Here is a 24579-nt window from a genome sequence, read left to right as displayed (position 1 = left end):
TTTTTTACATATAAAGAGGTGCTCTACCAATCTAATACAATTTACAGAATTAAAATCGGATTATTTAAGGGGCCTCATATAAGCAATGTTTTACAATTATAAACAATTTTTTGGCTTATCAACAAATAGCTTTGTTTAATAATAAAAAAATTAATTAAACTTTCAAATTCTGTCAGCAGAATTGCTATTTTATTTTTTAATCAAAGGTAATACCACGAGTCCTCTAAATTTTATCGATAAATTTTTTGTTTTCACGAAAACTTCTTTATTTGGTAAAATTACGAAAACAAACCGAATGATAAACCGGTAGTCAAAGATGGCGCCGGGCATACAGACGTGTGTCCAATGTGCTGATAATTTTATTGTAAATAATAAGTATATCGTTTGCGATTTGTGTATTAAACCATATCATTTGCATTGTGCTAAAGTGAAAGATCAAGTGTTAAAAATTAAACAAGATTGTGTTAATTTAAAGTGGTTTTGTGGCAATTGTTTTACGATAGCTGAAAATAGACTTAACAAAAACGAGTCTGAATATCAACTTAATGAAAAGAAAACAAAAGAAGTATTGGAAAAAACTTGTAAGTTAATTGATCTTATTGAAAATAATGGTACACTAACAAACAGTCAGCGTCAATGGAGCGATGTTGTAAAAACGAAAAAAATCGAACCACTTATTATAAAACCAAAAAATCAAAATCAAAATTGTTTAACAACAAAAACTGTATTAGCACAAAAATTTAGTCCAGTTGATATAAATGTGTCGGTTGAAAATGTTAAATCTTGTGCTAAAGGGTCGATTGCAATTCATTGTAATAATAAGGAGTCTTTGGATAATTTGAAAATTAATGCTGAAAAAGTTCTTGAAGCAGATTATAAGATAAAAATTGAAAGTATATCTAAACCTAAGATCAAGATCATAGATGTCCACTAAAAAGACATTGAAGATATTGACAGCTTTGTTGATAGTCTTAAAAAACAAAATTTGACTGACGGTATAGAAACTTACATTAAAATATTACGTAAATATAAATCGAAAACTAATAACCTTAATGCACTTAATGTAATAGTGGAAATTTCAGCAGATATATTTAATTATCTAATTAGTGAAAAGGAAAAAATACATATAGGATGGAATAGCTACAGATTTTTTGACCACGTAAATATTATTCGTTGTTTTCGGTGCTGGAAATTTGGACATTTCACAGATAAATGTACTTCACAGGATGTTTGTCCATTATGTGGAGGTCAACACAAAAAATATGAGTGCAGAATTACTAACGATAATTTTACTTGTGTTAACTGTAAATATGCAAATGAAATTCTTAAACTTAAACATGTTAATTATAACCATAATGTATTTGATAGAAATTGTAGTAGTTATCAAAGACAGTTATTAAAAGCCAAAGAAAGAATAGGGTATAATATCTAGCCATCAAAGACGCCTTCAAATATTACACGCACAAATAAAAAGTGTACAGATAATCTTCTTCTTTCTTGTATTAATGCTGAAAGTTACTATAGACATTGCGATGAAATCAAACTTTATGTTCAGGTATATGACCCACACATTTTATGTTTAACGGAAACTTGTATCACTAGCAATTTTTCAGATTCTGAGCTACAGATCCCTGAATATGTAATGGCGCGTTGTGATTCTAGTAGTCGTCATACAGGAGGAGTTCTAATTTATATGAAAGAATACATAAAAGTCAATAATATCAAAACATTTATTATTGACAAGAGTTTGTGGGTTTTGTCTTTGGATGTTGTAATTAATGGATCATATTATGGAATAGTGGGTATTTATAGATCGCCAAGTGGTAGTATAAGTGAATTCATTGATGTATTTTTCAAGTGGATGGATGATTATTATGAATCACATAGTAGTTGTAGTATAGTCATTGCTGGAGATTTCAACATACATTATGATAAAAATTGTCAGGGTAAAAGTAAATCGAAAGAATATATAGAAAATATTGGAATGCACCAACTTGTAAATGAATATACAAGAATTTTTAAAGATTCAAAATCTATGATTGATCTTGTCATAAGTAATGACTATACGTTAACTGCTCAAGTAGAAAAAAATTACATAATATCTGATCACTGTATTGTCCATGTGCTCAATAATAAAGTAACTAAAAGTGAAGTCATTGAAACAAAACAAATTCGTTTTAAAATAATATATGATAATATGGTAAACATGTTGATTGAAAAAGATTGGGCATATTCTTCGGTAAACATCGATGAGGTTACTGATACTTTCATCAGTAATATCGTAAATGTTTTGAATAGAGTGTCACCAGTTAAAACTGTGAAAGTTAAGAACTTTGGTAATAAATGGTTTGACAACACTTATAAATTGGCAGTTAAGAATAAAAATCTTGCTTATAAAAGATTTTTGTTTACAAACGATCGCTTAGATTGGAATAACTATAAAATTGAAAGAAATAACTGTGTTAGAATTTTAAAACAAGTTAAAATTAGATTTTATGAGTCAAATATTGATAGGAATAGGGGTAATTCTAAACAAATGTGGAAACATCTCAAACAGTTAGTAGGAACTAATAAAACTATATCACAATTTCAAATTCTTGAACATGAAAATGTAACATATAGTGTAAATTTGGCAAACATATTAAATCAATATTATGTTGATAGTATTAAAGATATTATTGTAAGTTTTGACCAAAATAGTGATATTAATTTAAATTTGCAGACAGTTGTTTAATCTGATGTAAATTTTGAAACTTTTGAGAGCATATCACTAAACCAACTATATGATATAATCAAATTTCAATATAAAAAAAATAGTACGGATGAAGTAGGTCTTGATATTATCAAAAATCTATTTCATGTGTTAGGTTATCCTTTATTAAATTTAATTAATATGAGTTTAGAGAAGGGCCTGGTTCCCAAGCAATTTAAAATATCAACTATAGTTCCTGTTCCAAAAGTTCCTAATACTAACAAACTTGATCAATTACGTCCAATAAATATGCTCCCATTTTGTGAAAAAGTTTTAGAAATTGTGGTGTACAATCAGCTGATTAAATTTATTACTTCAAATAATATCCTGTATAATTACCAGTCTGGATTTAGAAATTCTCATTCATGTGAGACCGCATTACAGTTAGTTGTCTCAGATATGAAAAGTATTTTAGATACGACAGGGGTCGGTATATGCGCAGTTTTTATAGATCTCAAAAGAGCATTTGAAACAATAGATCGTCATATTTATACTTCTTTTGAAATTAAAGAAATATGGTTTTAACGGGACAGTTTTTAATTGGCTGGAAAATTATCTGTCAAATAGGTACCAAAGGACTAAATTAAATAGTGAAATGTCAAATCCACAGTTAAATGATATTGGTGTGCTGCAAGGCAGTCTACTTGGACCTCTACTTTTCATATTATACATTAATGATTTGGGAAACGTATTAAGCAAATGTAAAATTCATCTTTTTGCTGATGACACATTAATATATTTTTATGGGGAAGATTTTGTTGATGTAGTGGACACGATGAATCGTGAATTGCATTTATTAACTGAAAGATTTAAGTTAAACAAATTGAAAGTCAATGAGTTAAAATCAAAATACATGTTTATTGGTAATAATACTCTTTTCGGGAAATTCTTAAGTTTGGATGTTCACATTAAATTAAATAATGAAAAAATTGAAATGGTTCAGGAAATAAAGTATTTGGGATTCATATTGGATAGGGAACTAACTTTTAGTAAACATGTTGATTACATTTGCAGAAAGATAGGGAAAAAATAGTTTTTTTTCGAATAGTATCACCATTTTTGACATTTCAAACTAAATTAACAATTTATAATTCGTTAATATTACCTCACTTTTTATATTGTTGTTCACTGATTTATACAGGATGTTCTTATTATGACAGGCTTCAAATTCTCCAAAATAAGGCTATGCGAGTAATATTGAGATGCAATCCATATACTCGAATTCAAGATATGCTGAAAACTTTAAATTGGTTAATAGTTGAACATTTTATGTATGTCCAATCTATGACATTCTTATTTAAGATGGTAAACCATTTATTGCCTGAGTATTTGAACAGTCAGTTGGTCCCGATAGCAAATGTTAATGAGCATAGCACTAGAGCTGCAAATTCAATAAATTTTTATGTTAGAACAACCAACAAGTCCAGTTCAATTAAAAGCTTGTTTCATAAAGGAATTGTACAGTTCAGTAATATACCTTATCACATTAAAAATAGCCATAATGCAACTATCTTTAAGAGATTATTAGTCCATTATATTAAAACTAAGACCTAGAAACCAATTGGCAATGTTTGTTGTAATTCCAGTGTTTTTATTTTTATTTTATTTTCTCTTTTTTTTGTTTATATATTGAATGTTTCTGATTAATTTAATTTGACAATGCTTATTTCTTTATTTGTTTAGTCTCATGTTTTTAATTTTTGTAATACTTTATGATAATTATACAGCGCTCCTTGCCTTGACAATTCTTATGTAATTTGTACAGGTGTGGAGTGCAATGTTTTTGTTTTGTGTATTATCTATTATGATAAATAAATAAATATCTATCTATAAAATCACGAGTCCGAAGGACGAGTGATTTTATCCATTTCGGTTTGTTTGAGTGATTTTACCCTAAATAAAGAAGTTTAAGTATGAAAACGAAAAAATTTATCAAGCAAAATTTAGAGGACGAATGATATTTGAAACGATTATTTTGTGAACCAATATGTATTATTAGTAAATACAGGCATCTGTGAAATATTTTTAAGACAACTAGGAATCAATGTCTTAGTAGGTTATAGATAAATTATTTTATGATTTAAAAATAAATTTATTTATTATATTGTTAATACATAAAAAACTGTTTGAATCGAAAATGAACAATTATTAAAAACACAATTTTTATAACTAATATGAGATTTTCCAATGTGGTTCGTAACGTATTATGTGAAATTTAGGGTACATTAAGTTTTATCAGGGAAGAGACTGTTTTATCAAGGAAGAGGCTGTTTTATCAGTATTACACTCAATGATTGGCTAGAACGACGCGTGGTGATTGGCTGAAAAAGCAAAAACGTCAGAATTTGACAGGTGAAAAAAATAATCAAAAGTTATTCTCGTTCAAAAATTGCAATTTTTCGATTTTTTTAATGTTCCACCGCGTTTATCTCGAAAACTATGCACCCTACGAAAAAACTTGTAAGAACATTTTTGCTTATAGTCCAGAAAGCCATTGCGCATCTGCTAGGAAAAATATTCTGATTCGGATTTTTTGCACAATCTTACTCAAAAAGATTCAAAAAGACTCCTTTTAACAAATTTGCATGTTGCCAGGACCAAAAGGTGGTCAAAAAATTTTTAAACGTTTTTTTTTGTTTTTTTCCTTAAAATTATTTTTTTTTGCATGGAAAAAATTTTTTTAGGTTTTTTGGATCATTCCAAATAGAAAAGGTCTTTAGTGACTTTTCTCTAAAAATGATAGTTTTTGACATATAAGCGATTAAAAATTGAAAAATTGCGAAATCGGCCATTTTTACCCTCAAAAACTATGTGAAAAACTGAAAATTTGAATGTTGCCAAGGTAGGTAGTTATTCTTTAAACATCGATTGATGAAATCCCGAACAGTTTTTTGCAATACAATAGTCAAAACTCCTTTGTTCTTTAATACACTATTTTCCACCGACACTATGGTGCAAATGAAAGGAATAAATTCGTTATTTCGTAAACCGGCGACTTTAATATTTGTGACATATATGGTATACTAGTGACGTCATCCGTCTGGGCGTGATGACGTAATCGATGATTTTTTTAAATGAGAATAGGAGTCGTGTGGTAGCTCATTTGAAAGGTTCTTCAATTCTCTATTCAGTAATGCAAACATTTACATAATTATTTATACTTCTACTTCTACTTCTTTTTTTTTGTCAAATAATTTAATTTAATAAAAATTTTTTGGACACCCTGTATAAATAATTATGTAAATGTTTATATTACTGAATAGAGAATTGAAGAACCTTTCAAATGAGCTAGCACACGACCCCTATTCTCATTTAAAAAAATAGCCTCATCAGAAAGAAATATTTACACGAGCCATGGAACGTGATGTGCAATGCTGAACGTGAGCCTTCGAGACCACATAACAAACCAACAAACCAGGCAAATATCAGGAGTTCAAGACGTCATCGAAAGAGCTACGATGCTTAAGTGGAACTGGACAAGACACTTAGGTAGAACACAAGATGGACGGTGGACACGACGAATCATGGAATGGGGGCCCAGAAACTACAAAAGAAAGCCGAGGACGACCACCGACTAGATGGACCGGCGACATAAAAAGAGTAGCAGGAAACTGGCTACAAACGACCCAGTGTAGAGAACACTGGAACGAACTGAAGGAAGCCTATGTCCAGCAGTGGACGCAATTGGGTGATTGATGATGGTGATTGGCTATTAACAGGATAGATTGCTGCACATCTGTAATAGAAGATTGTAAAATATACGGGTGGTCCTATTTAGAAATATGTACACATATTATCCGTATACCTTAGAAATTGTACATTTGGCAACGTCGAAAATTTTAAATCGCTGGTCCATCTAATATACATAACTAACATTTTGTTGGTATGGAGCATCCAACAGCAACCAACAGCAAAGAAGTATGGAGAATGATCAGAGTGGAAAGAAAGGAGATGAACGAATTAATAAAAGCGAAACACATTCAGAAGGAAACATGGACAGACTACTTCCGATCTCTATTTGCTAAAGGTGACGATAATGAACCACCAACACCTGAAGTTACAACAAACGAAGAAATAAAAATCAAGGAGGGAGAGGTAAAGGAAGCATTAAGAAAATTAAAAAATAGAAAATCTCCAGGAGAAGACAGAATATCGAACGAACTCCTAAAGTACGGAGGACAAGATCTAACTAAACAACTATTAAAACTAATACAAACAATAATAGAACAAAACAGAATACCACAAGAATGGAGATCAAGCATCCTAATACCTCTCTTCAAAAAAGGAGACAAATCGGACCCGGAGAATTACAGAGGAATTAACTTAATAAACACAACATTAAAATTAACAACCAAAGTGACAACAAACAAATTGAACGAAATTAGAAAATTAGCAGAAGAACAACAAGGTTTTAGGTCGGGAAGGTCATGCACTGACGCTATATTTATAATTAGGCAAGTTCAAGAGAAATCGTTGGAATACAACACACCGGCATATTTTTCCGGACGTTATCCATTTGTTACACTTGAGAGGTACCTCTAGGAATAATTAAAACGATCGAAAACATCTACCAGAACAACACAATAAAAGTAAAAGTGGACGATGAATTAACTGACCCAATTGAAGCCGGGAATGGGATAAGACAGGAGGATTCCTTGAGTCCTTTATTGTTCAAACTGAGCATGGACAAAATAATAAAAAAGTAAGAACTAAAAAAGGATACCAAATGGGAGAAAAACAACTTAAAATAATCTGCTATGCAGACGATGCAATACTAATCTCTCAAAGTGAAGATGATTTACAACGTATGCTGCACCAATTCAACATAATCGCCAGAAAATTTAACATGTTAATTTCCTCACAAAAGACAAAATGCATGGTTATAACAGCAGATCCAATAAGATGTAAATTGGAGCTGGAAGCACTGGAACGTCAGATAATAGAACAAGTGATGGAGTTTAAATACCTAGGCATCACACTATCTAGCTACGGAAGGCTCGAAACAGAAGTGGAAGATCAAGTGAATAGAGCAAACAGAGCCGCAGGTTGCCTGAATGACACAATATGGAGAAATAAAAATATCTGAAAAGAAATGAAAGGCAGAATTTACAGAACAGTCATCAGACCAATAATGACATACGCGGCAGAAACACGACCCGACACAGAGAGGACAAAAAGATTGCTCGAAACAGCGGAGATGAAAACTCTTCAAAGAATCGATGGTAAGACTCTATGGGACAGAGCTATAAGTGCAGATATACGACGGAGATGCAAGGTGTATAATATTAATAACTGGGTAAGAAACAGAAGAATAGAATGGAATGACCACATAAGCCGAATGACAACAAATAGGATAGTCAGGACAGCGAGAGACGGTTCCCCAATAGGAAGACGATCAGTGGGAAGACCACGAAAACGATGGAACGACAACTTACTAGAGGCACATTGAAAAAACAGACAGAGTCATGTTTATACAAAAATAAGAAGAAGAAGAAGAAGAAGAAGAACATTTTGTTACTGTATCATATGGTCACAAATATTTTTACGTTTCCATACTTTACGCGCTCATTGTATACCCTTTTAAAATATTCCACCATGTCTAATAATTTATAATTTAGATAAAAAATTATTAATTATTTTCTGTTTTGTTTGTGGCCTCAATCTCATTAAATTCGTATACAAAAACAAAATTTTACGTAATCGTATTGAAGGGTCCTTCTTTTTTGCGACGGGTGTTGTAATTGAAGAGTCGGAGGTACCCTCCCACTTAATAACGAAAATTATGGGAAATTAGCCCGCTTGTTGCGCGCGCCTACTTTAATTGAAATGTTTTTGTGTATCCATCGCGGATCCAATGAGGCCCTTCTCTACCGTCGCGTCACCGCTATTCAGGTATGCCTAGGGACTTTATTTTGTAAAAGGAAATGCTTTACAAGAAAATAAAACTAAAAATGCTTTACGTGGAAAAGTTCAGAAATATTTTGGAAGTTCTAAAAATTTTATTACAGAATGAAATTTATAAAATTGTAGTTTACAGAAAGATAGATTACATAAAAAGTGACAAGATCAGATTTATCTAATATTTCTACAGAAGGGAAATGATCTGTATATAAATTATTTATGATACTATTATAAGCTATTTTAGGCAGGGGTTCATACCAAAAGTATGTAGGCTCATAAAGAAAGCAGGCGAAAAATTGGGTAGCCCCTTATTCTTAAATTTGACCATATGTTATCTCTCCATCCCTCTCCATCTAAGAGAAATCCCACCAAGACGAAGAACAATGAGAAGATGAAAGCTAACGGCTCGGCAGTCAGTGGACAGGTGTCGGGTTTTTCATCTATTAGTTTGATTTCTTTCTTTTGGTTGCTGTTTTTACTTTGGCTTCTAGTTCCCTGTTAAGTCGAACCTGCAGCAGAAGATGACTTAGTTTTAGGTGCTCATTTTGTTACAGATTTCTTCGTCTTAATCGTCTTGGTCGGTGTTTCCTTGTGTTTGTCTTTTGCAGATTGTGTCTTTTCACTAGTGGCGGCAAATTTGTTACCAGACGCAGTCTTCTCTTCAGGGTTCGTTTTTTCTTCTGAACTAGGAATTGTATATCCAGACTATGACAAAAAAGACTATCCAGCTGCAAATGCTGCTTATAAATATTTTTTAAGAACTTTTTAATGAACTTTTACCACATTTAACGAAGACAGGAACCATTTCCTTTCTTAAGACTTTTATAGCATTATTTATCATGTTAGTTTCGTTGACGGATGGGAAGAATTTCCCGTAAATGTTTTTTTTCCCTATCTTATCCTATGGCGAATATGTTTGTGGCAGTCAAGATGTCGACATAGCCAAAGCACTCCCAAAATTGGTTGTCTACATCTGCCATCATACTATCCATCATACGTATACTCCTCATAAACGGAACCAATTTCGAATGAGTCGACTAATATGCATATCTTGGAACAATGATCAACTCCACAAATGATTACTTTCAGGAAATTAAAATTAGAATGGAAAAGGCAAGAGCGAATTTTAACAAAATGATAAAAGTGCTCTGCACGAGAGATCTGAAGTTAGAGCTAAGAGTAAAATTGGCTAGGTGCACAGTGGCGGATGCAGAAATTTGGGGGTCATGGATCTTGGGGGTCATTTTAATACTTTTTTCTGATGCAATTTCACTTGGGCTTATTACCCCTAGGATTTTCAATTATTTTTTGGATAGGCTTAATTTTTTTTTGTTTGACGTATCTCGGTTTTTCTTTTTTTGGGATTATTGAATTGATATTTATATTTATATTTATTTTCGTCATGACCCCTGTGACACCACCTTAGATCCGCTACTGTAGGTGCTACGATTAGTCGACTTTGTTTTACGGAATGGTAGCATGGACCTTGAATGTGGCATCAATGAAAAAACTGGAATCATTCGAGTTGTGGGTGTATAGAAGAATTCTGAAAATATCATGGACACAAACAAAGAGGTTCTGAGAAAGATGAATAAAGAAATAGAAGTCTTAAATACAATCAAAACGAGAAAATTGGAATATCTCGGACATATTACACGTGGAGAGAGATACAACTTGCTCCAATTCATTATGCAGGGAAAGATTAAAGGAAAAAGAAGCATAGGGACATGCAGAATATCGTGGCTGCGCAACCTGAGAGAATAGTACGGATGTACATCAAATGAAATTTTCAGAGCAGCCGTCTCTAAAATCCGAATAGGTATGATGATTACCAACTTCCGTCGCGGAGATGACAATTGAAGAAGAAGATCTCCACCTTGTTGGTGTTGTAAAAAAAAGAATGTGTGTACTTTGTACGCACGTAAGAAGTTATACTTCTGTTATATGATTTCAACGAAATCAATACACTTTAAACAGTTTATTTATATTTTTATTTAAATATAAAACTAATTTTAATATTTACTACTTTCCAAAGATTTTTATTAAAACAATACCAAAAATTAAAAAAATTAAAGAATAAAACACACACACATTGAAAAGTGCCACAAAGAAATGATTTCTGAACAATAATTGTTGCCAAAAATATTAACTAAATACGTAATTTTTGAAAAAAATTATATAATAATATACTTACAATCATAAAATGTATAAAAAAAAATAAAAAAAAAAATAAAAACTTGCATTGGGGATCGAACCCGCCTATTTTAGAGCTGTTAGATTGGAAATCCAAGCGCTTTACCATTTAGCCACCTAGACGTATTAGTCATGTGGGAAGATACACCAACTGAAGTTTACACCATAAACAATAATTAAGAAAGAAAACTTAAAAGTAAGAAAACAATATATTAGATGAAGATTAATAGAAATTATGTTCGTAATCAAACTATGTAAATTAAAGCATTACCTACTAATAGGTAGGGGAGAGTTGGACAAAACGGGATACTATTCTTGTTTAGTTTTATTACAGAAAAATATTAAAGAAATTATCATATTATTATTTTTTATAGGTATAATATTTATTGAAGCACACAAAAAACATATTTTTAGCTATTTTTAATAACTGGAAAATAGTAAAAAAAATATTTATTAAAGTCCTGCCTTAAAGTATATTTAAGTAGATATAAGACTTCAAAGCAAAATTTTGAAAAAACAATATCTTCAGTAGTCAGAAACTTAAAAATAGGCCTTTTTTATGTTTTATTGCAAAATGGGAAATAAGACCTTTTATTTAGAACTAGGTATGTATATCAGAACAAAAGTCACATAAATATGTTGTTCTTTTCTGCAGTATGAGAACACGCTTTATCGCTATTTAAAAAATTAATAGGCCAAAAAATAAATAGGTGGATAAAACGGGACATAAAAAACTGTATCCCATTTTATCCAACTTATAAGTGTCCCGTTTTGTCCAACTCAGACATTTTTCAAAACAAAAATGGCTCCTGCCTAAACGTGAAAGTAAAATTAGATATAGACTACACATGAGAATATTCGGTAATGAGTGCTTAATTAAATGTAAAGTCACCGGAATTATATGTTTAGATATGTAGGCAATGTCGAAAACAACGCACTTAAAAGTACAAAGTACCAAAAAAATACAGTCAAACAATTCTAAACACAACAACTTTTCATCAAATAATGGCATCGAGGTAAAACGAACTGAGAATGTTAAAATGACGACTGAGCACACGTTTTCGTCTTTGTCCGATTGATAGCAACACTAGTGGGGTCTCTAGGCTAGGTATCCCGTTTTATCCGACTATCCCGTTTTATCCAACTCTCCCCTAAGTACACTATTTTTTACATTTTCCAAATATGTATGTAGATAATTTTTTATTACAATACTGAAACATTTACAATTACGTACCTGTTGATTTTAAAAACTATTTAAAAAGTCACTACAATTATAAACTTGCTTTTGTTTTTGTCATCACAACAATAAAAACTAATATACACAACATTTGTTTGCCCATAACCTCCATATTGAACAATTATTGACAGATCATTTTAACACCCAATCAGAGCCCGTATAACGTTTGAGCTGCGCCCAGGACCAAGACTTTTGATGAATTCGCGCACATGTACATTTACTCTCAAACGCGGCCAAAGAAGTATAACTTCAAAAAAATTACCAATGTGATATGTAGCGATTTGAACTATCGACTTTAGTAGTAATGTCCAACATTGTTTAGTTTTTATATAGCAATTTGATATCTTTAGTTTAGAATGTTTAATTTTGTATTAATTTTTCAAAAGTATCCGTTGATATCTTGAATCTCTATGAATTGATTCTAGTATGGAAACTGTGCCACATGAATCATTGATTAAAGCTTTTAATGCACTCAGACTGCCGCAGAGGTCATTCCAAAGTGACTATTCAGTTATGCACTGAAATTATTAATGGAGATTATGTAGTCTGTAATAAAATATTGAAGTGTCTCTGAGAATTTCTCTAATAGTCTGGATTACCATACAAGTTTAAATTCATTGCAGGATAAATTGAGATAATCCTAGGTGCATTAATAATAACGAATTCGCTGCAGTGTATGGCGATAAATTTAAAATGGCTACACATTATTCTTACCAATTTGTTATCCATAAAGCCAGTACAAAATCGCTTAGCTTACTATAAACTTGAAGTCGTTTAATAAAATTCTAACACTCGGGCCAATCCTAGCATATCGAAATTTTTGTCAAATTTATAACTATTACAAAATCGCGTTTGTTTATTCAAAATATTAGTCCAGGGTAATAATCTGGCGGCCATTTTTATTTATAAACAATTAAGTGTCAAAAAATGGCATTTTTCACTTTTTTTTTTCAAATCAATGGAAAACAGGAAAACTTATGGTTTTTTTAGTACAAATATCTTCGAGATTATGGAAAAATCTTTAAAATGACGTATTACAAAGTTTGATATACTCATTTATTGTTAATATAATTGCAAAAATAGGTCGGAATTGCAAAAAAAATATTTTCTGTTAATAACTATTTAAAATAATTATTTATTACTAATAAATGCATTTTTTATTCACTTTTTTAAACCAAGTTGAAAATAAAGCTCATGCTCTTTCATTTGACACCTGTGGGATGGTTCTAACATAATTTTCTTTTGACTTATGTTATTGCAAAAAAAATGCTCTCTGGGATAAACAATTTGAATAAAATTTAAACAATTGAATGAATCGCTTTGAAATTTTTATCACATATTAAGCACCAAAGAACCCTTATCTGACAAAAATTTCAAAGCTTTACACTAATTTTTACAACAGTTATTGAGAAAATATTTTTTTTTGCAATTTCGACCTTTTTTCGCATTTATATTAACAATAAATGAGTATATCAAACTTTGTAATACGTCATTTCGAAGCTTTTTCCATAATCTCGAAGATATTTGTACTAAAAAAATCAAAGTTCCACTGTTTTCCGTTGATTTGAAAAAAAGGGGGAAATGACATTTTTTGACAGTTAATTGTTTATAAATAAAAATGACCGCCAGATCCTACGCAGAAAATAGTTATAATTTGTTTCTATAGGTATTACCTGTCGAAAAAACGCTTCAGTACTCTGGCTGCTGAAGTGTCACGAACAGGATATATTTTTGTCTTATTGCTCTGGCCTATATATTTGGCAAGAAGGAAACAGATAAACGTAAAATGGAATAAAAACGGATTGACAGTAGGACCATGGAATGTAAGTTTGATCAACGAGGAAGAAGCATTAAGAAATTTGGATGACATAGCTGAGAAATATCGAATTGAAATACATAATGGCAATTATGAAAATGAACCCAAGTAGCTGGGAAGTGAGATAGGTAGTGAAAGTTGGAAAAGCTACTCTTTTTAAAAGCAGCAGGGTAAATATATACCTGGGGATGGGTTTTATGGTGTCAGAGAGAATAAGCTGAAAAACAACTGACTTTCAAGCAATATCAGAAAGTCTGTGATGTATAAGATTTCGCGGGAAATATAGAAAAATCTGCATAATTAAGGCACATGCTTCTACAGCAGGGAAAGACATGAAAATAAAAAATAAAATATATGAACAACTTGGTGAGCTAATTGAAAAAGTACCAAAATATGACATAAAAATAATTCTGGGAGATATGAATGTGAAAGTAGGAAGGGAAGATATGTATATGAATGTAACAAGAGACAAAAGTCTGCATAAAAAATAATGAAAATCGAAAAAACTATTTTGCATGACACGTAATATAGGACGTAGGAATTTTTCATGACACGTAACCTTAAGAAAACAAATACACAATTTTTCATAAAGATATACAGTGCGCTGGAATAAGTGTTTTACTCTCCCCCCCCCCTTATTAACTTATTTATGTTTAGTACATAAGCAAAACGCTCAGACAAGTCGATTTTTAAAATAATCATAGTATATTAGAGCATCAATGTTTCGACTTTTACGCGATCCCTCTTCAAGTGACAGGCATAACTTTGATTTTTTAAATGGGAAAGTACATCATGTGACACCTCATTTAAAAGCTTTTAAAATACTGATTAAACGAAAAACGAAAAATGTATATCACTTTGATACTATTTGAGAGCGTAGGCGCAAAATTTCGATGGAATTCTTTTTAAACGCATTATTTTTTTTCGAATCCTGAGAAAACTAATAAGTATTTTTGAAAAATTTAAACTCAGAATGAAAAATTACATTATTGCTGAAAGTCTCTTAAAATAAACAAAAAGTTTCTTTTGAATGATATATTTGAAATTAAATATCAGACTAAATTTTCTCTTCTTTTTCACCCCTGTGACTTATCAAAATAAACATTATAGAAGTTTTTAGGAACTTTAGATCCTCGAGAATACTGTAATATTTCATTATCCGTTTAAATTTTTCAAAAACACTTATTAGTTTTCTTAGGATTTGGAAAAAACTAATGCATTTAAAAATAATTCGACCGAAATTTTGCGCCAACGCTCTTAAAAAGTATCAAAGTGTTATACATGTTTGTAATCAGTATTTCAATATCTTTTAAATGAGGTGTCATATGCTGTACTTTCCCATTTAAAAAAAATCAAAGTTATGCCTGTCACTTGAAGATGGATCGCGTAAAGTTCAAAACATTGATGTTATAATGTACTATGATTATTTTAAAAATCGACCTGTCCAAGTGTTTTGCTTATGTACTAAAAATAAATAAGTTAATACGGGAGGTAACACTTATTCCAGCGCACTGTACATAAAATAACCTGGATCTCTCTTGATGGGAAAACGAGAAACCAAATAGACCATGTTCTCATTAAAAGAAAACATAGTGACTGATTGTAAAAGAGTAAAAGTTATAAAGGAGCAGATGCCGATATGAACCATATATTGACAATAGTCTAACTTAATCGAGAAATTTCCGCACAAACAAGAAAAGGAAAACAATGGAAAAATAGCAATTAGTGCACCACAAAGATAAGTAGCAATAAAACAGAGGAAGAGATAAAGAAGAGATACGGAAGAATCACGACGGGGAACTTAGAGGAGGAATAGCAACCAATACAGTCATGATAGAATCGACAGATCTTGGCATTGGAAAAGCAGAAAAAGAAAAAAGAGGACACTGGTTTGATGAGGACTGCAAAAGAATCTTAGCAGAAGAACAAGGCAAAATGAAATAAATTAGAAGTAATACAGAAAATGTAAAGAGGAAAAGTAAAAAGTAAAGTAAGAAAACCAAAAGGAGAGAAGCTAAATGATTTGGTAGACAAAAGAAGAGAAAAACACTGGAAAAATAATTATAAATAGGTAACGGAAGAACAAAAGGAAGTTAAAAATCTATAGCAAGATGTCAATAATAATGACCGACACAAAATAAAAGCACAATGTTTTGCACAAATAAGGATGGTATGCTACAAGGACACACGAAAGAAAAATTAAAGAGAGAGACAGAGTATTTTGACGAATTATAAAACATTAAAGGCCAAAAAATAAATAGAAAAGCAACAACGATCACAAGAAAGAATACAACAACAAAGACAAAAACCGACAGACAAGGAGGTAATACAAGTAAAATGAGATCTCAAAAATAATAAAAGAGCGGGACAAAACGGAATTACAGCAGAAATATTAGAAGTAGGAGGAGATATACTGCACCAAAAGATATCTCGACTTATTAGAAAAATTAGATAAATGTGGGAGAACGAGAAAATGCCAGAACAATGGAACACAGCACTCATCTGCCCAATTCACAAAAAAGGTGATAAAATTGTCTGTGAAAATTACACAGGAATCACACTATTGTAAGTATGTAGTATATAAGGTATTAGCAAAAATTATAAGACAGAATAAAAATCTACAAATACCCCAGGCTGTGGGTGAAAAATAGGTCGATTTCAGGATATAATTCAGGAATTTTTGAAACCTATCAGGTGTTGTAAAGGACGATGCCAGGAATAACTTCTACTAAAATGTAACCAAAAATATTCTGCGCTTTTTTTTATATTGCGATTTTCATTTGTTAAATCTGCAATTTTTAAAGATTTTCTATTTTGCAGCTTAGGATATTGATTTTAGAGAAAAACTTTTTAATAGAAAGTTGTAGTAAATTAAAAAACCTACAATTTGAGCTACGGTAAGTTTAATTCGTTTATTGGTTATTGCAAAACAGCCTGCGAAAGGTCCAAATGGCCGTTTTTTACAATTGCCTTATTTATTGTACAAATCATTTTTTATATTGGTTAAAGCTTTAAAATGAAGATCTTTCAATTCCAAACATAAAAAAAGTTGTAAAGCCATTTTAACGAATTTGTTGCTTAGATATTATAACTTGTTTCTCCCAAGAGGTCAAATGTCTAAGGCTATAACTTTTTGAAAAAAAATCGTAGAGAGTTGGTGAAACATCCAATCTCCTTCTCAAGAGTTATATTTTCATATTCAGATGTAAATAAATGCGTAAAACATTTTTAGACTTCTAATTTTTGGGTTTGAAAATAAGGGGGCAAATTCGTTATAAAAATTTTGAGTTGAAGCGGCCCTGTACATCGTATAAGTTTCTATCTTACAGATAAAAGTTGCTGAAGACGAAACGAAGATTTATAAAAAAATAAAAAAATTTTACAACCAACTGAAGCCGAGATAATTGTTTTTTTTTTCTTAAATCCTAGTGCCTTTATTTATAACAATTAAGAAATTATTTTACAGTCATTGACTAAAGAAAGACTTATATTATCTTAAAATAAAAATTATTATAAAATATCATTACATCTAATTAATAAAAATTATTTTTAAAATCGGTGCTTTTGCGAGCGGCCGAATTTTGCAAATCGCCCGGCTCGCTTCAAATCCGCGCGCTCGGAAAATTTTTACGTAACTTGTATTAAATTTTGACAGAAAACAATTAAAACAATATTACAATAACAATATTAAAGCACCGATTTTAAAAATAATTTTTAATAATTAAATGTTATTATATTTTATAATAACTTTTATTTTAAGACAATATAAGTCTTTTTATAAGTCTTTAAATTTAAGAAAAAAAAAACAATTATCTCGGCTTCAGTTGGTTGTAGAAAATTTTTATTTTTTCATAAATCTTCGTTTAGTTTTCAGCAACTTTAATCTGTAAGTTAAAAACTCAGGATGTACAGGGCCGCTTCAGCTCTAAATGTTTATAACGAAAAATGCCCCCTTACTTTCAAACCTAAAAATTAGAGGTTTAAAAATGTTTTACGCATTTATTTACATCAGAATATGAAAAAATAACTCTTTAGAAGGAGATTGGATGTTTCACCAACTCTCTACGATTTTTTTTCAAAAAGTTATAGCCTTCGACATTTGACCTCTTGGGATAAACAATTTATAATATCTAAGCAACAAATTCGTTAATCTGGCTTTACAACTTTTTTTATGTTTGGAATTGAAAGATCTTAATGTTAAAGCTTTATGAAATATAAAAAAAATGATTTGTACAATAAATAATGCAATTGTAAAAAACGGCCATTTTGGACCTTTCGCAGGCTGTTTTGCAATAACCAATAAACGAAATTAAACTTATCATAGCTCAAATTGTAGGTTTTTTAATTTACTACAACTTTCCATTAAAAAGTTTTTCTCTAAAGTCAATATCCTAAGCTGCAAAATTAAAAATCTTTAAAAATTGCAAATTTAACAAATGAAAATCGCAATATAAAAAAAAGCGCACAATATTTTTGGTTACATTTTAGTAGAAGTTATTCCTGGCATCGTCCTTTACAACACCTGATAGGTTTCAAAAATTCCTGAATTATATCACGTTTTTTCACCCACAGCCTGGGGTAAAAACAACGCTAATAGGAGAATACCAGACTGGATTCAGACAGAAAAGAACAACAACCAACCCAATTTTTATGCTTAAATGATTACAACATAACAGTAAAAAATATGAATATGCATATGCCCTTTATTAATTTTAAACAGGCCTACAACTCTTCTGAAATGGACTATACGAAGCAATTAGATCACTAGGAACACCAAAGAAACTGATACGATTAGTTAAATTGACGATAATAGTCTCTTGTCCTCCATTCTTCTGGTATTTTCTTGTGTCTTATTTTTTTTCTTTATTTATTCTGGTATTTTCTCTTTTATGTTTTAAAGAACACGTCAACTGCGAAAATTATAGAGCAATATGTTTATTATCAGAGTTAACAGCAAAAGAAACGAAAGACAACAAAGAACAAACAAACTGGACCTGGAAAAACTGAAGATTCAGTAATGTAAAGAGAAGTTCGAACAAGAAGTCGCAAATGAGTAAGGACGCTAGAACTGCACTCCATAGAAGGCAAATGGACTAATATCAAAACAGCAGTACTGACAGCAGCAGCGTCCACCCTGGGAAACAAGAAAAAGGAGAGAAGAGCAGCATGGTTTGATGACTAGTGCAGACAAGCAATCGAGGAAAGAAATGAAGCACACAAAATGTACATAACAAGAGGAACACGGAAAAGACGAACATTATTTGAAGTCGCAAGACGGAAAGCAGACAAGACATGTAGAAATAAAAAGAGAGCCTATGAAAATGGACAAATAGAAAAAATGGAAGAACATTTCAAAAACAACGAAATTAGAGGGGCTTACGAATACCTAAAAAAGATAAAAAGTGGGTATAAACCTCAAACAAGTCTATGTAAAGATGAAAGTGGGCAAATAATCAGTGACCAACAGAAAGTCACAGAAACCTGGAAGCATTATTTTCAGACACTACTTGGAACTCAAGTAGACATGGAAGATGAAATGGGTATGATCTACGTAGAAGAGAGGAAGTTTTCGAAGCCATTAAGGCCCAGAAAAACAATAAAGCTCCGGGAGTTGATGAAATACCAGCAGAACTATATAAGGTAGGTGGCGACCACCTAGCAAGTCACATCCACGCGCTCATCAGAGACGTATGGCAAGAAGAGAAAATACCCGACGACTGGAAGAAAAGTATAGTATGCCCGATCTATAAAAAAGGAGACAAACTCCAGTGCAAAAACTACCGTGGAATCTCTCTACTATGTACAGCATATAAAGTCCTCACGTATATTATAAACCAGCGGCTCCAACCACTAGCAGAAAATATTATTGGAGAGTATCAGACGGGCTTCCGACGGGGAAGATCGACACTGGATCAAATATTCACAGTAAAACAGATCTTGAGCAAAGCATGGGAACACGATATTGATGTTCACAACGTGTTTGTAGACTTCAAACAGGCATACGACTCAGTCAAAAGGAACATTATATATATTGGCTGAATTGGCAATACCACACAAGTTAATAAGACTCATTAAAGCCACAATGGATGAAACTCAGGCATGTGTACGAATACAAAACCACCGGACAGACTTTTTTAACATTTCGCAGGGACTAAAACAGGGAGATGGGCTGGCCCCTACATTGTTTAACCTGGCACTGGAGTATGCGGTTAGGCAAATGCAAACTGGACGAGGAAATCTACTGACCAACCGAACGGTTCAGCTGGCCGCTTATGCTGATGATATTAATATTATGAGTAGAACATCAACAGGAGCACAGGAAACATATGCAGAGTTAAAAACACAAACAAAAATGCTAGGTCTGGAAATTAACACAGAAAAAACAAAAATAATGACTCAGACGAGAAGAAATATAGTCCCAGAAAACATTATACATGACGATGACATTGAAACGGTTGAAAAGTTTACATACCTGGGAGTAGAAATATATGCCGACGGATCAGAAGATGGAGAAATAAGGAAGAGAATAACGCAGGCAAACAGAGCTTATTTTGCCCTCTCCCATATATTTCGGTCAAAAAGTGTCCACCGAAATACAAAGATGAGAATCTATAAAACCTTAATTCGACCAATAACATGCTATGGCAGTGAAGTCTGGGTGCTGAAAGAAACATCCAAAAACAAACTCGACACATTCGAAAGGAAAGTACTTAGGAGAATACTAGGACCTGTGAAGGAAAACGGAATCTTCAGAAGTCGATACAACAACGAGCTTTATCAACTTTATAAGGAAACGCCCCTGTCAGACTTCATTAGATTACAAAGATTGCAATGGGCCGGACATGTGATAAGAATGGGAGAGGATAGGCTACCAAAACTAGCACTGAATGCTAGAATGCAAGGAAAGAGACCGGTTGGGAAGCCACGAAAGCGCTGGGAAGACACAGTAAACAGCGACGCACAAGCCCTTTTTAGGAGTCCGTGTATGGAGAAGAGCAGCCACAGACAGGCAAGGGTGGAGGCAAAAAATAAAGGAGGCCAAGGCTCAATTTGGGCTGTAGTGCCGTAGAAGAAGAAGAAGAAGATGTTTATTATCGGTATGTTTTAAAATATACACGAAAATAGTAGGGAAGAGGCTAAGACAAGAGGTAGAAAAAGAACTGGAAGAAGAACAAGCAGCGTTTAGACCAGAAAGACAGACAAACGATAACATTTACATCATTAGAAATATAATAGAAAGAAGTATTGGTTCGGGTGGAAAGCTCATTCTAGCATTCATAGATGTAAGGGCAGCATTCGACTCTATAGAAAGAAAAATTATAGGGAAATGCTTGCAGAACATGAAAGTACCAATTACACTGATAAAAATAATTGAAAGTATATACAGAGTAGTAAAAGGACGTGTATAGCAGAAGAAAGATCTGAAGAATTCAAATGGGAAAGAGGTATCAAACAAGGAGACAGTCTTAGTCCGCTACTATTCATAATAGTCATGAAGGAATTTACTAGAAATACTGGAGAAAGAACGAACCAAATACAGACAACAATAGAATACCAAAGATTACAGCCAACAAAAATAGAAGCCTTATTGTATGCGGATGACATAATCTTTATAGCAGATTCCGTGACAAAAATGCAAAATCTTATGGACAGAAGAAATAGAGAAATTAAAAAAGGAAATAAACACCGAGAAAAGTAAAATAATGGTCATCGGCGAAGAGGAAGAAAATGAAATAAATATAAAATGCAAAAATACTTAACTGGAAATAGTTACCGCATATGATTATCTTTTTTTTTTTTTGGGGAGGTGGGAATCTTCTTAAGACCGTCTGGGAAGGTGTCCCAGGTGTGTCGGATTCAGCCCGTCCTATCTCTATCTTGCCGGGCCGCATATTTACAGATGCTTGCGTGTGTAGACACCAGGGTGTTGAAATCAGTTAGGGTTTGGAGAAACGGTACATTTACAGATGCTAGCGCGTGATGACACCACGGTGTTGAAACCAGTTAGGGTTTGGAAAAAGAGTACCTTTACAGACGCTAGCGTGTGTTGACACTAGGGTGTTGAAATCAGTTAGGGTTTGGAAAAACAGTACATTTACAAATACTAACAGATTTGGACACCAGAGTGTTGAAACCAGCTAGCTTTTTTAGTGGTTATACATGCATAGATGCTAACGGCTATTGACTTTGATTTTATATACCTACTGTTGTGGAAAAATATTTAAGTGATTTAGGTATTAATGAATAATTAAACGTTGTTGGGATATAAAAAATAATATATTAACACAAAAAACAACATAAAAAATAATGTTGTTCTGAAGCTTTGTGCTTGTGGCATTTTTATAATTAACTATTTAGATGGGAAATAAGCCACAATTAAATTTAAAAAAATAATAATTTCATTAACGGTTCGACGCCCAAATCGGATGTCGTTGTCAAAATTCAAAATACGTACTACTAAATTAAACAAACATGTTGTTGTTTAGTAAAAAATACTTTAAAATGTATAATACATGTATAAATTGCCAATATAAATGAGTCAGATTAAAAAAATTATTAGTAGAATTTTTTACTAAGCAACAACATTTTTGTTTAATATACAGGGTGTTTGGTAAAGAATGGGCCATAGCTTAACCTCAGGTTCCCGAGGTTAAAATAGGCCGATTTAAGCTAACTTACCTTAGTACAAAGTTTATAATAACCGAGATACAGGGTGTCAAAGTTAAACTTTTTTTTTATTTATTATTGAATATTTCCTGACAGATATGAGATAACAACATGAAATTTGGTATGTGGGGTTTTTTTGGGTCGAGAAAACTGAATTCCCTACCAAAAATTATATATTGCCCAGAGCGCGCCACATACGCCTTTCAGAACTTATTTATTACGTTAAATTTTTTTTATCCCTCACTCTGTATAATTTTGACATTAAAATTTTTATTCTCCTATTAGTTTTACTTAAAAAAGCTATACTTCTTTCATCTCTCTAAACTCAACGGTTTTCGAGATAAACGCATTTTAAATCTGCGATACACCATCATTTTTAGCATAATATCATTGTAGTTACACCCGAAAAATAACTTAAAACCATAATAATTGTGCCAGTTCTCAAATTTATGGCATTGCATCGCAAATTTCATTTGAAGAAATTTGCGATACATTTTTGGAAAATTTTATGGTTTTAAGTTATTTTTCTGATGTAACTACGATGATATTATGCTAAAAATTATGTTGCACCGCAGATTTAAAATGCATTTATCTCGTAAACGGTTGAGTTTAGGGAGATGAAAGAGGTATATCTTTTTTAAGTAAAACTAATAGGGGAATACAAATTTTAATGTCAAAATTATACGGAGTGACGGATAAAAAAAATTGAACGTATTAAATGAGTGCTGAAAGGCGTATGTGGCGCCCTCTGGGCAACACATAACTTTTGGTAGGGAATTTAGTTTTCTCGTCCCGAAAAACCCCCACATACCAAATTTCGTGTTGATGTCTCATGCCTGTCAGGAAATATTCAATAATAAATAAAAAAAAGTTTAATTTTGACACCCTGTATCTCGGTTATTATAAACTTTGTACTAAGGAAGTTAGCTTAAATCGGCCTATTTTAAGCTTAGGAACCTGAGGTTAAGCTATGGCCCATTCTTTACCAAACACCCTGTAGTAGTATTTTTTATTTTGACAACGACACCCGATTTGGGCATCGAAACGTTATAAAATTATTTTTTTTCAATTTAATTGTGGCTTATTTCCCATCTAAATATTTAATTATACAAATTCCACAAGCAAATAGCTTCAGAGCAACATTATTTTGTATGTTGTTCTTTTGTGTTATTACATTATTGTTTATATCCCAACAACGTTTAATTATTTACTAATACCTAAATCACTTAAATATTTTTCCACAGCAGTAGGTATATAAAATCAAAGTCAATAGCCGTTAGCATTTATGCATGTATATTTTTTACTAAAAAAGCTAGCTGGATTCAACACTCTGGTGTCCAAATCTGCTAGTATTTGTAACTGTACTGTTTTTCCAAACCCTAACTGATTTCAACACCCTAGTGTCAACACACGCTAGCGTCTGTAAACGTTCTGTTTTTACAAACCCTAACTGATTTCAACACCGTGGTGTCAACACGCGCTAGCATGTGTAAATGTACTGTTTTTCCAAACCCTAACTGATTTCAACACCCTGGTGTCTACACACGCAAGCATCTGTAAATATGCTGCCGGCATGCCTACCGACTAAACCCACCTCCTCTTTCTCCAGCCGGCGGGTCCGGAACCGCTCTTAGCGAGCATATCTGACCATATGACCATATGATGAGCATATGATTATCTTGGAAGTATAATTTACAATGATGGGAAAATAGACCTCGAAATAACAAACAGAACTAAAAAATCAAACAAACTATACTACGCACTAGCACCAGTTCTGAAGAAAAAAGAATTGTCCAGCGAAGTGATACCGACGATGCTGTATACAAGCGAAAATTGGACTTTACAGAAAAAGCATAATAGTAGGATAAATGCAATTGAGATGAGACATTTACGTGCTATAGCCGGAAAGACCAAATGGGATAGAATAAGAAATGAGGTAATAAGAGCGATAACTAAATAGGAACCAATAATGAATAAAATAATAAAGAGACAATTAAACTGGTATGGACATCT

The 24579-nt window shown here is 32.1% G+C and overlaps 1 protein-coding gene across 5 annotated transcripts in view; it reads right to left on the bottom strand.

Annotated features, from left to right (window-relative positions):
- The window catches only part of LOC114327524 (SH3 and multiple ankyrin repeat domains protein 2), a 466023-nt gene that overhangs the window by 157964 nt on the left and 283480 nt on the right, over positions 1-24579 (bottom strand). The window lies entirely within an intron of this gene.

This window comes from Diabrotica virgifera, chromosome 1 (assembly GCF_917563875.1).
Source record: "Diabrotica virgifera virgifera chromosome 1, PGI_DIABVI_V3a".
NCBI lineage: Eukaryota > Metazoa > Arthropoda > Insecta > Coleoptera > Chrysomelidae > Diabrotica > Diabrotica virgifera.
Note: the sequence above shows the minus strand (reverse complement) of the source record. Positions and strands in the feature narration are given on the sequence as shown.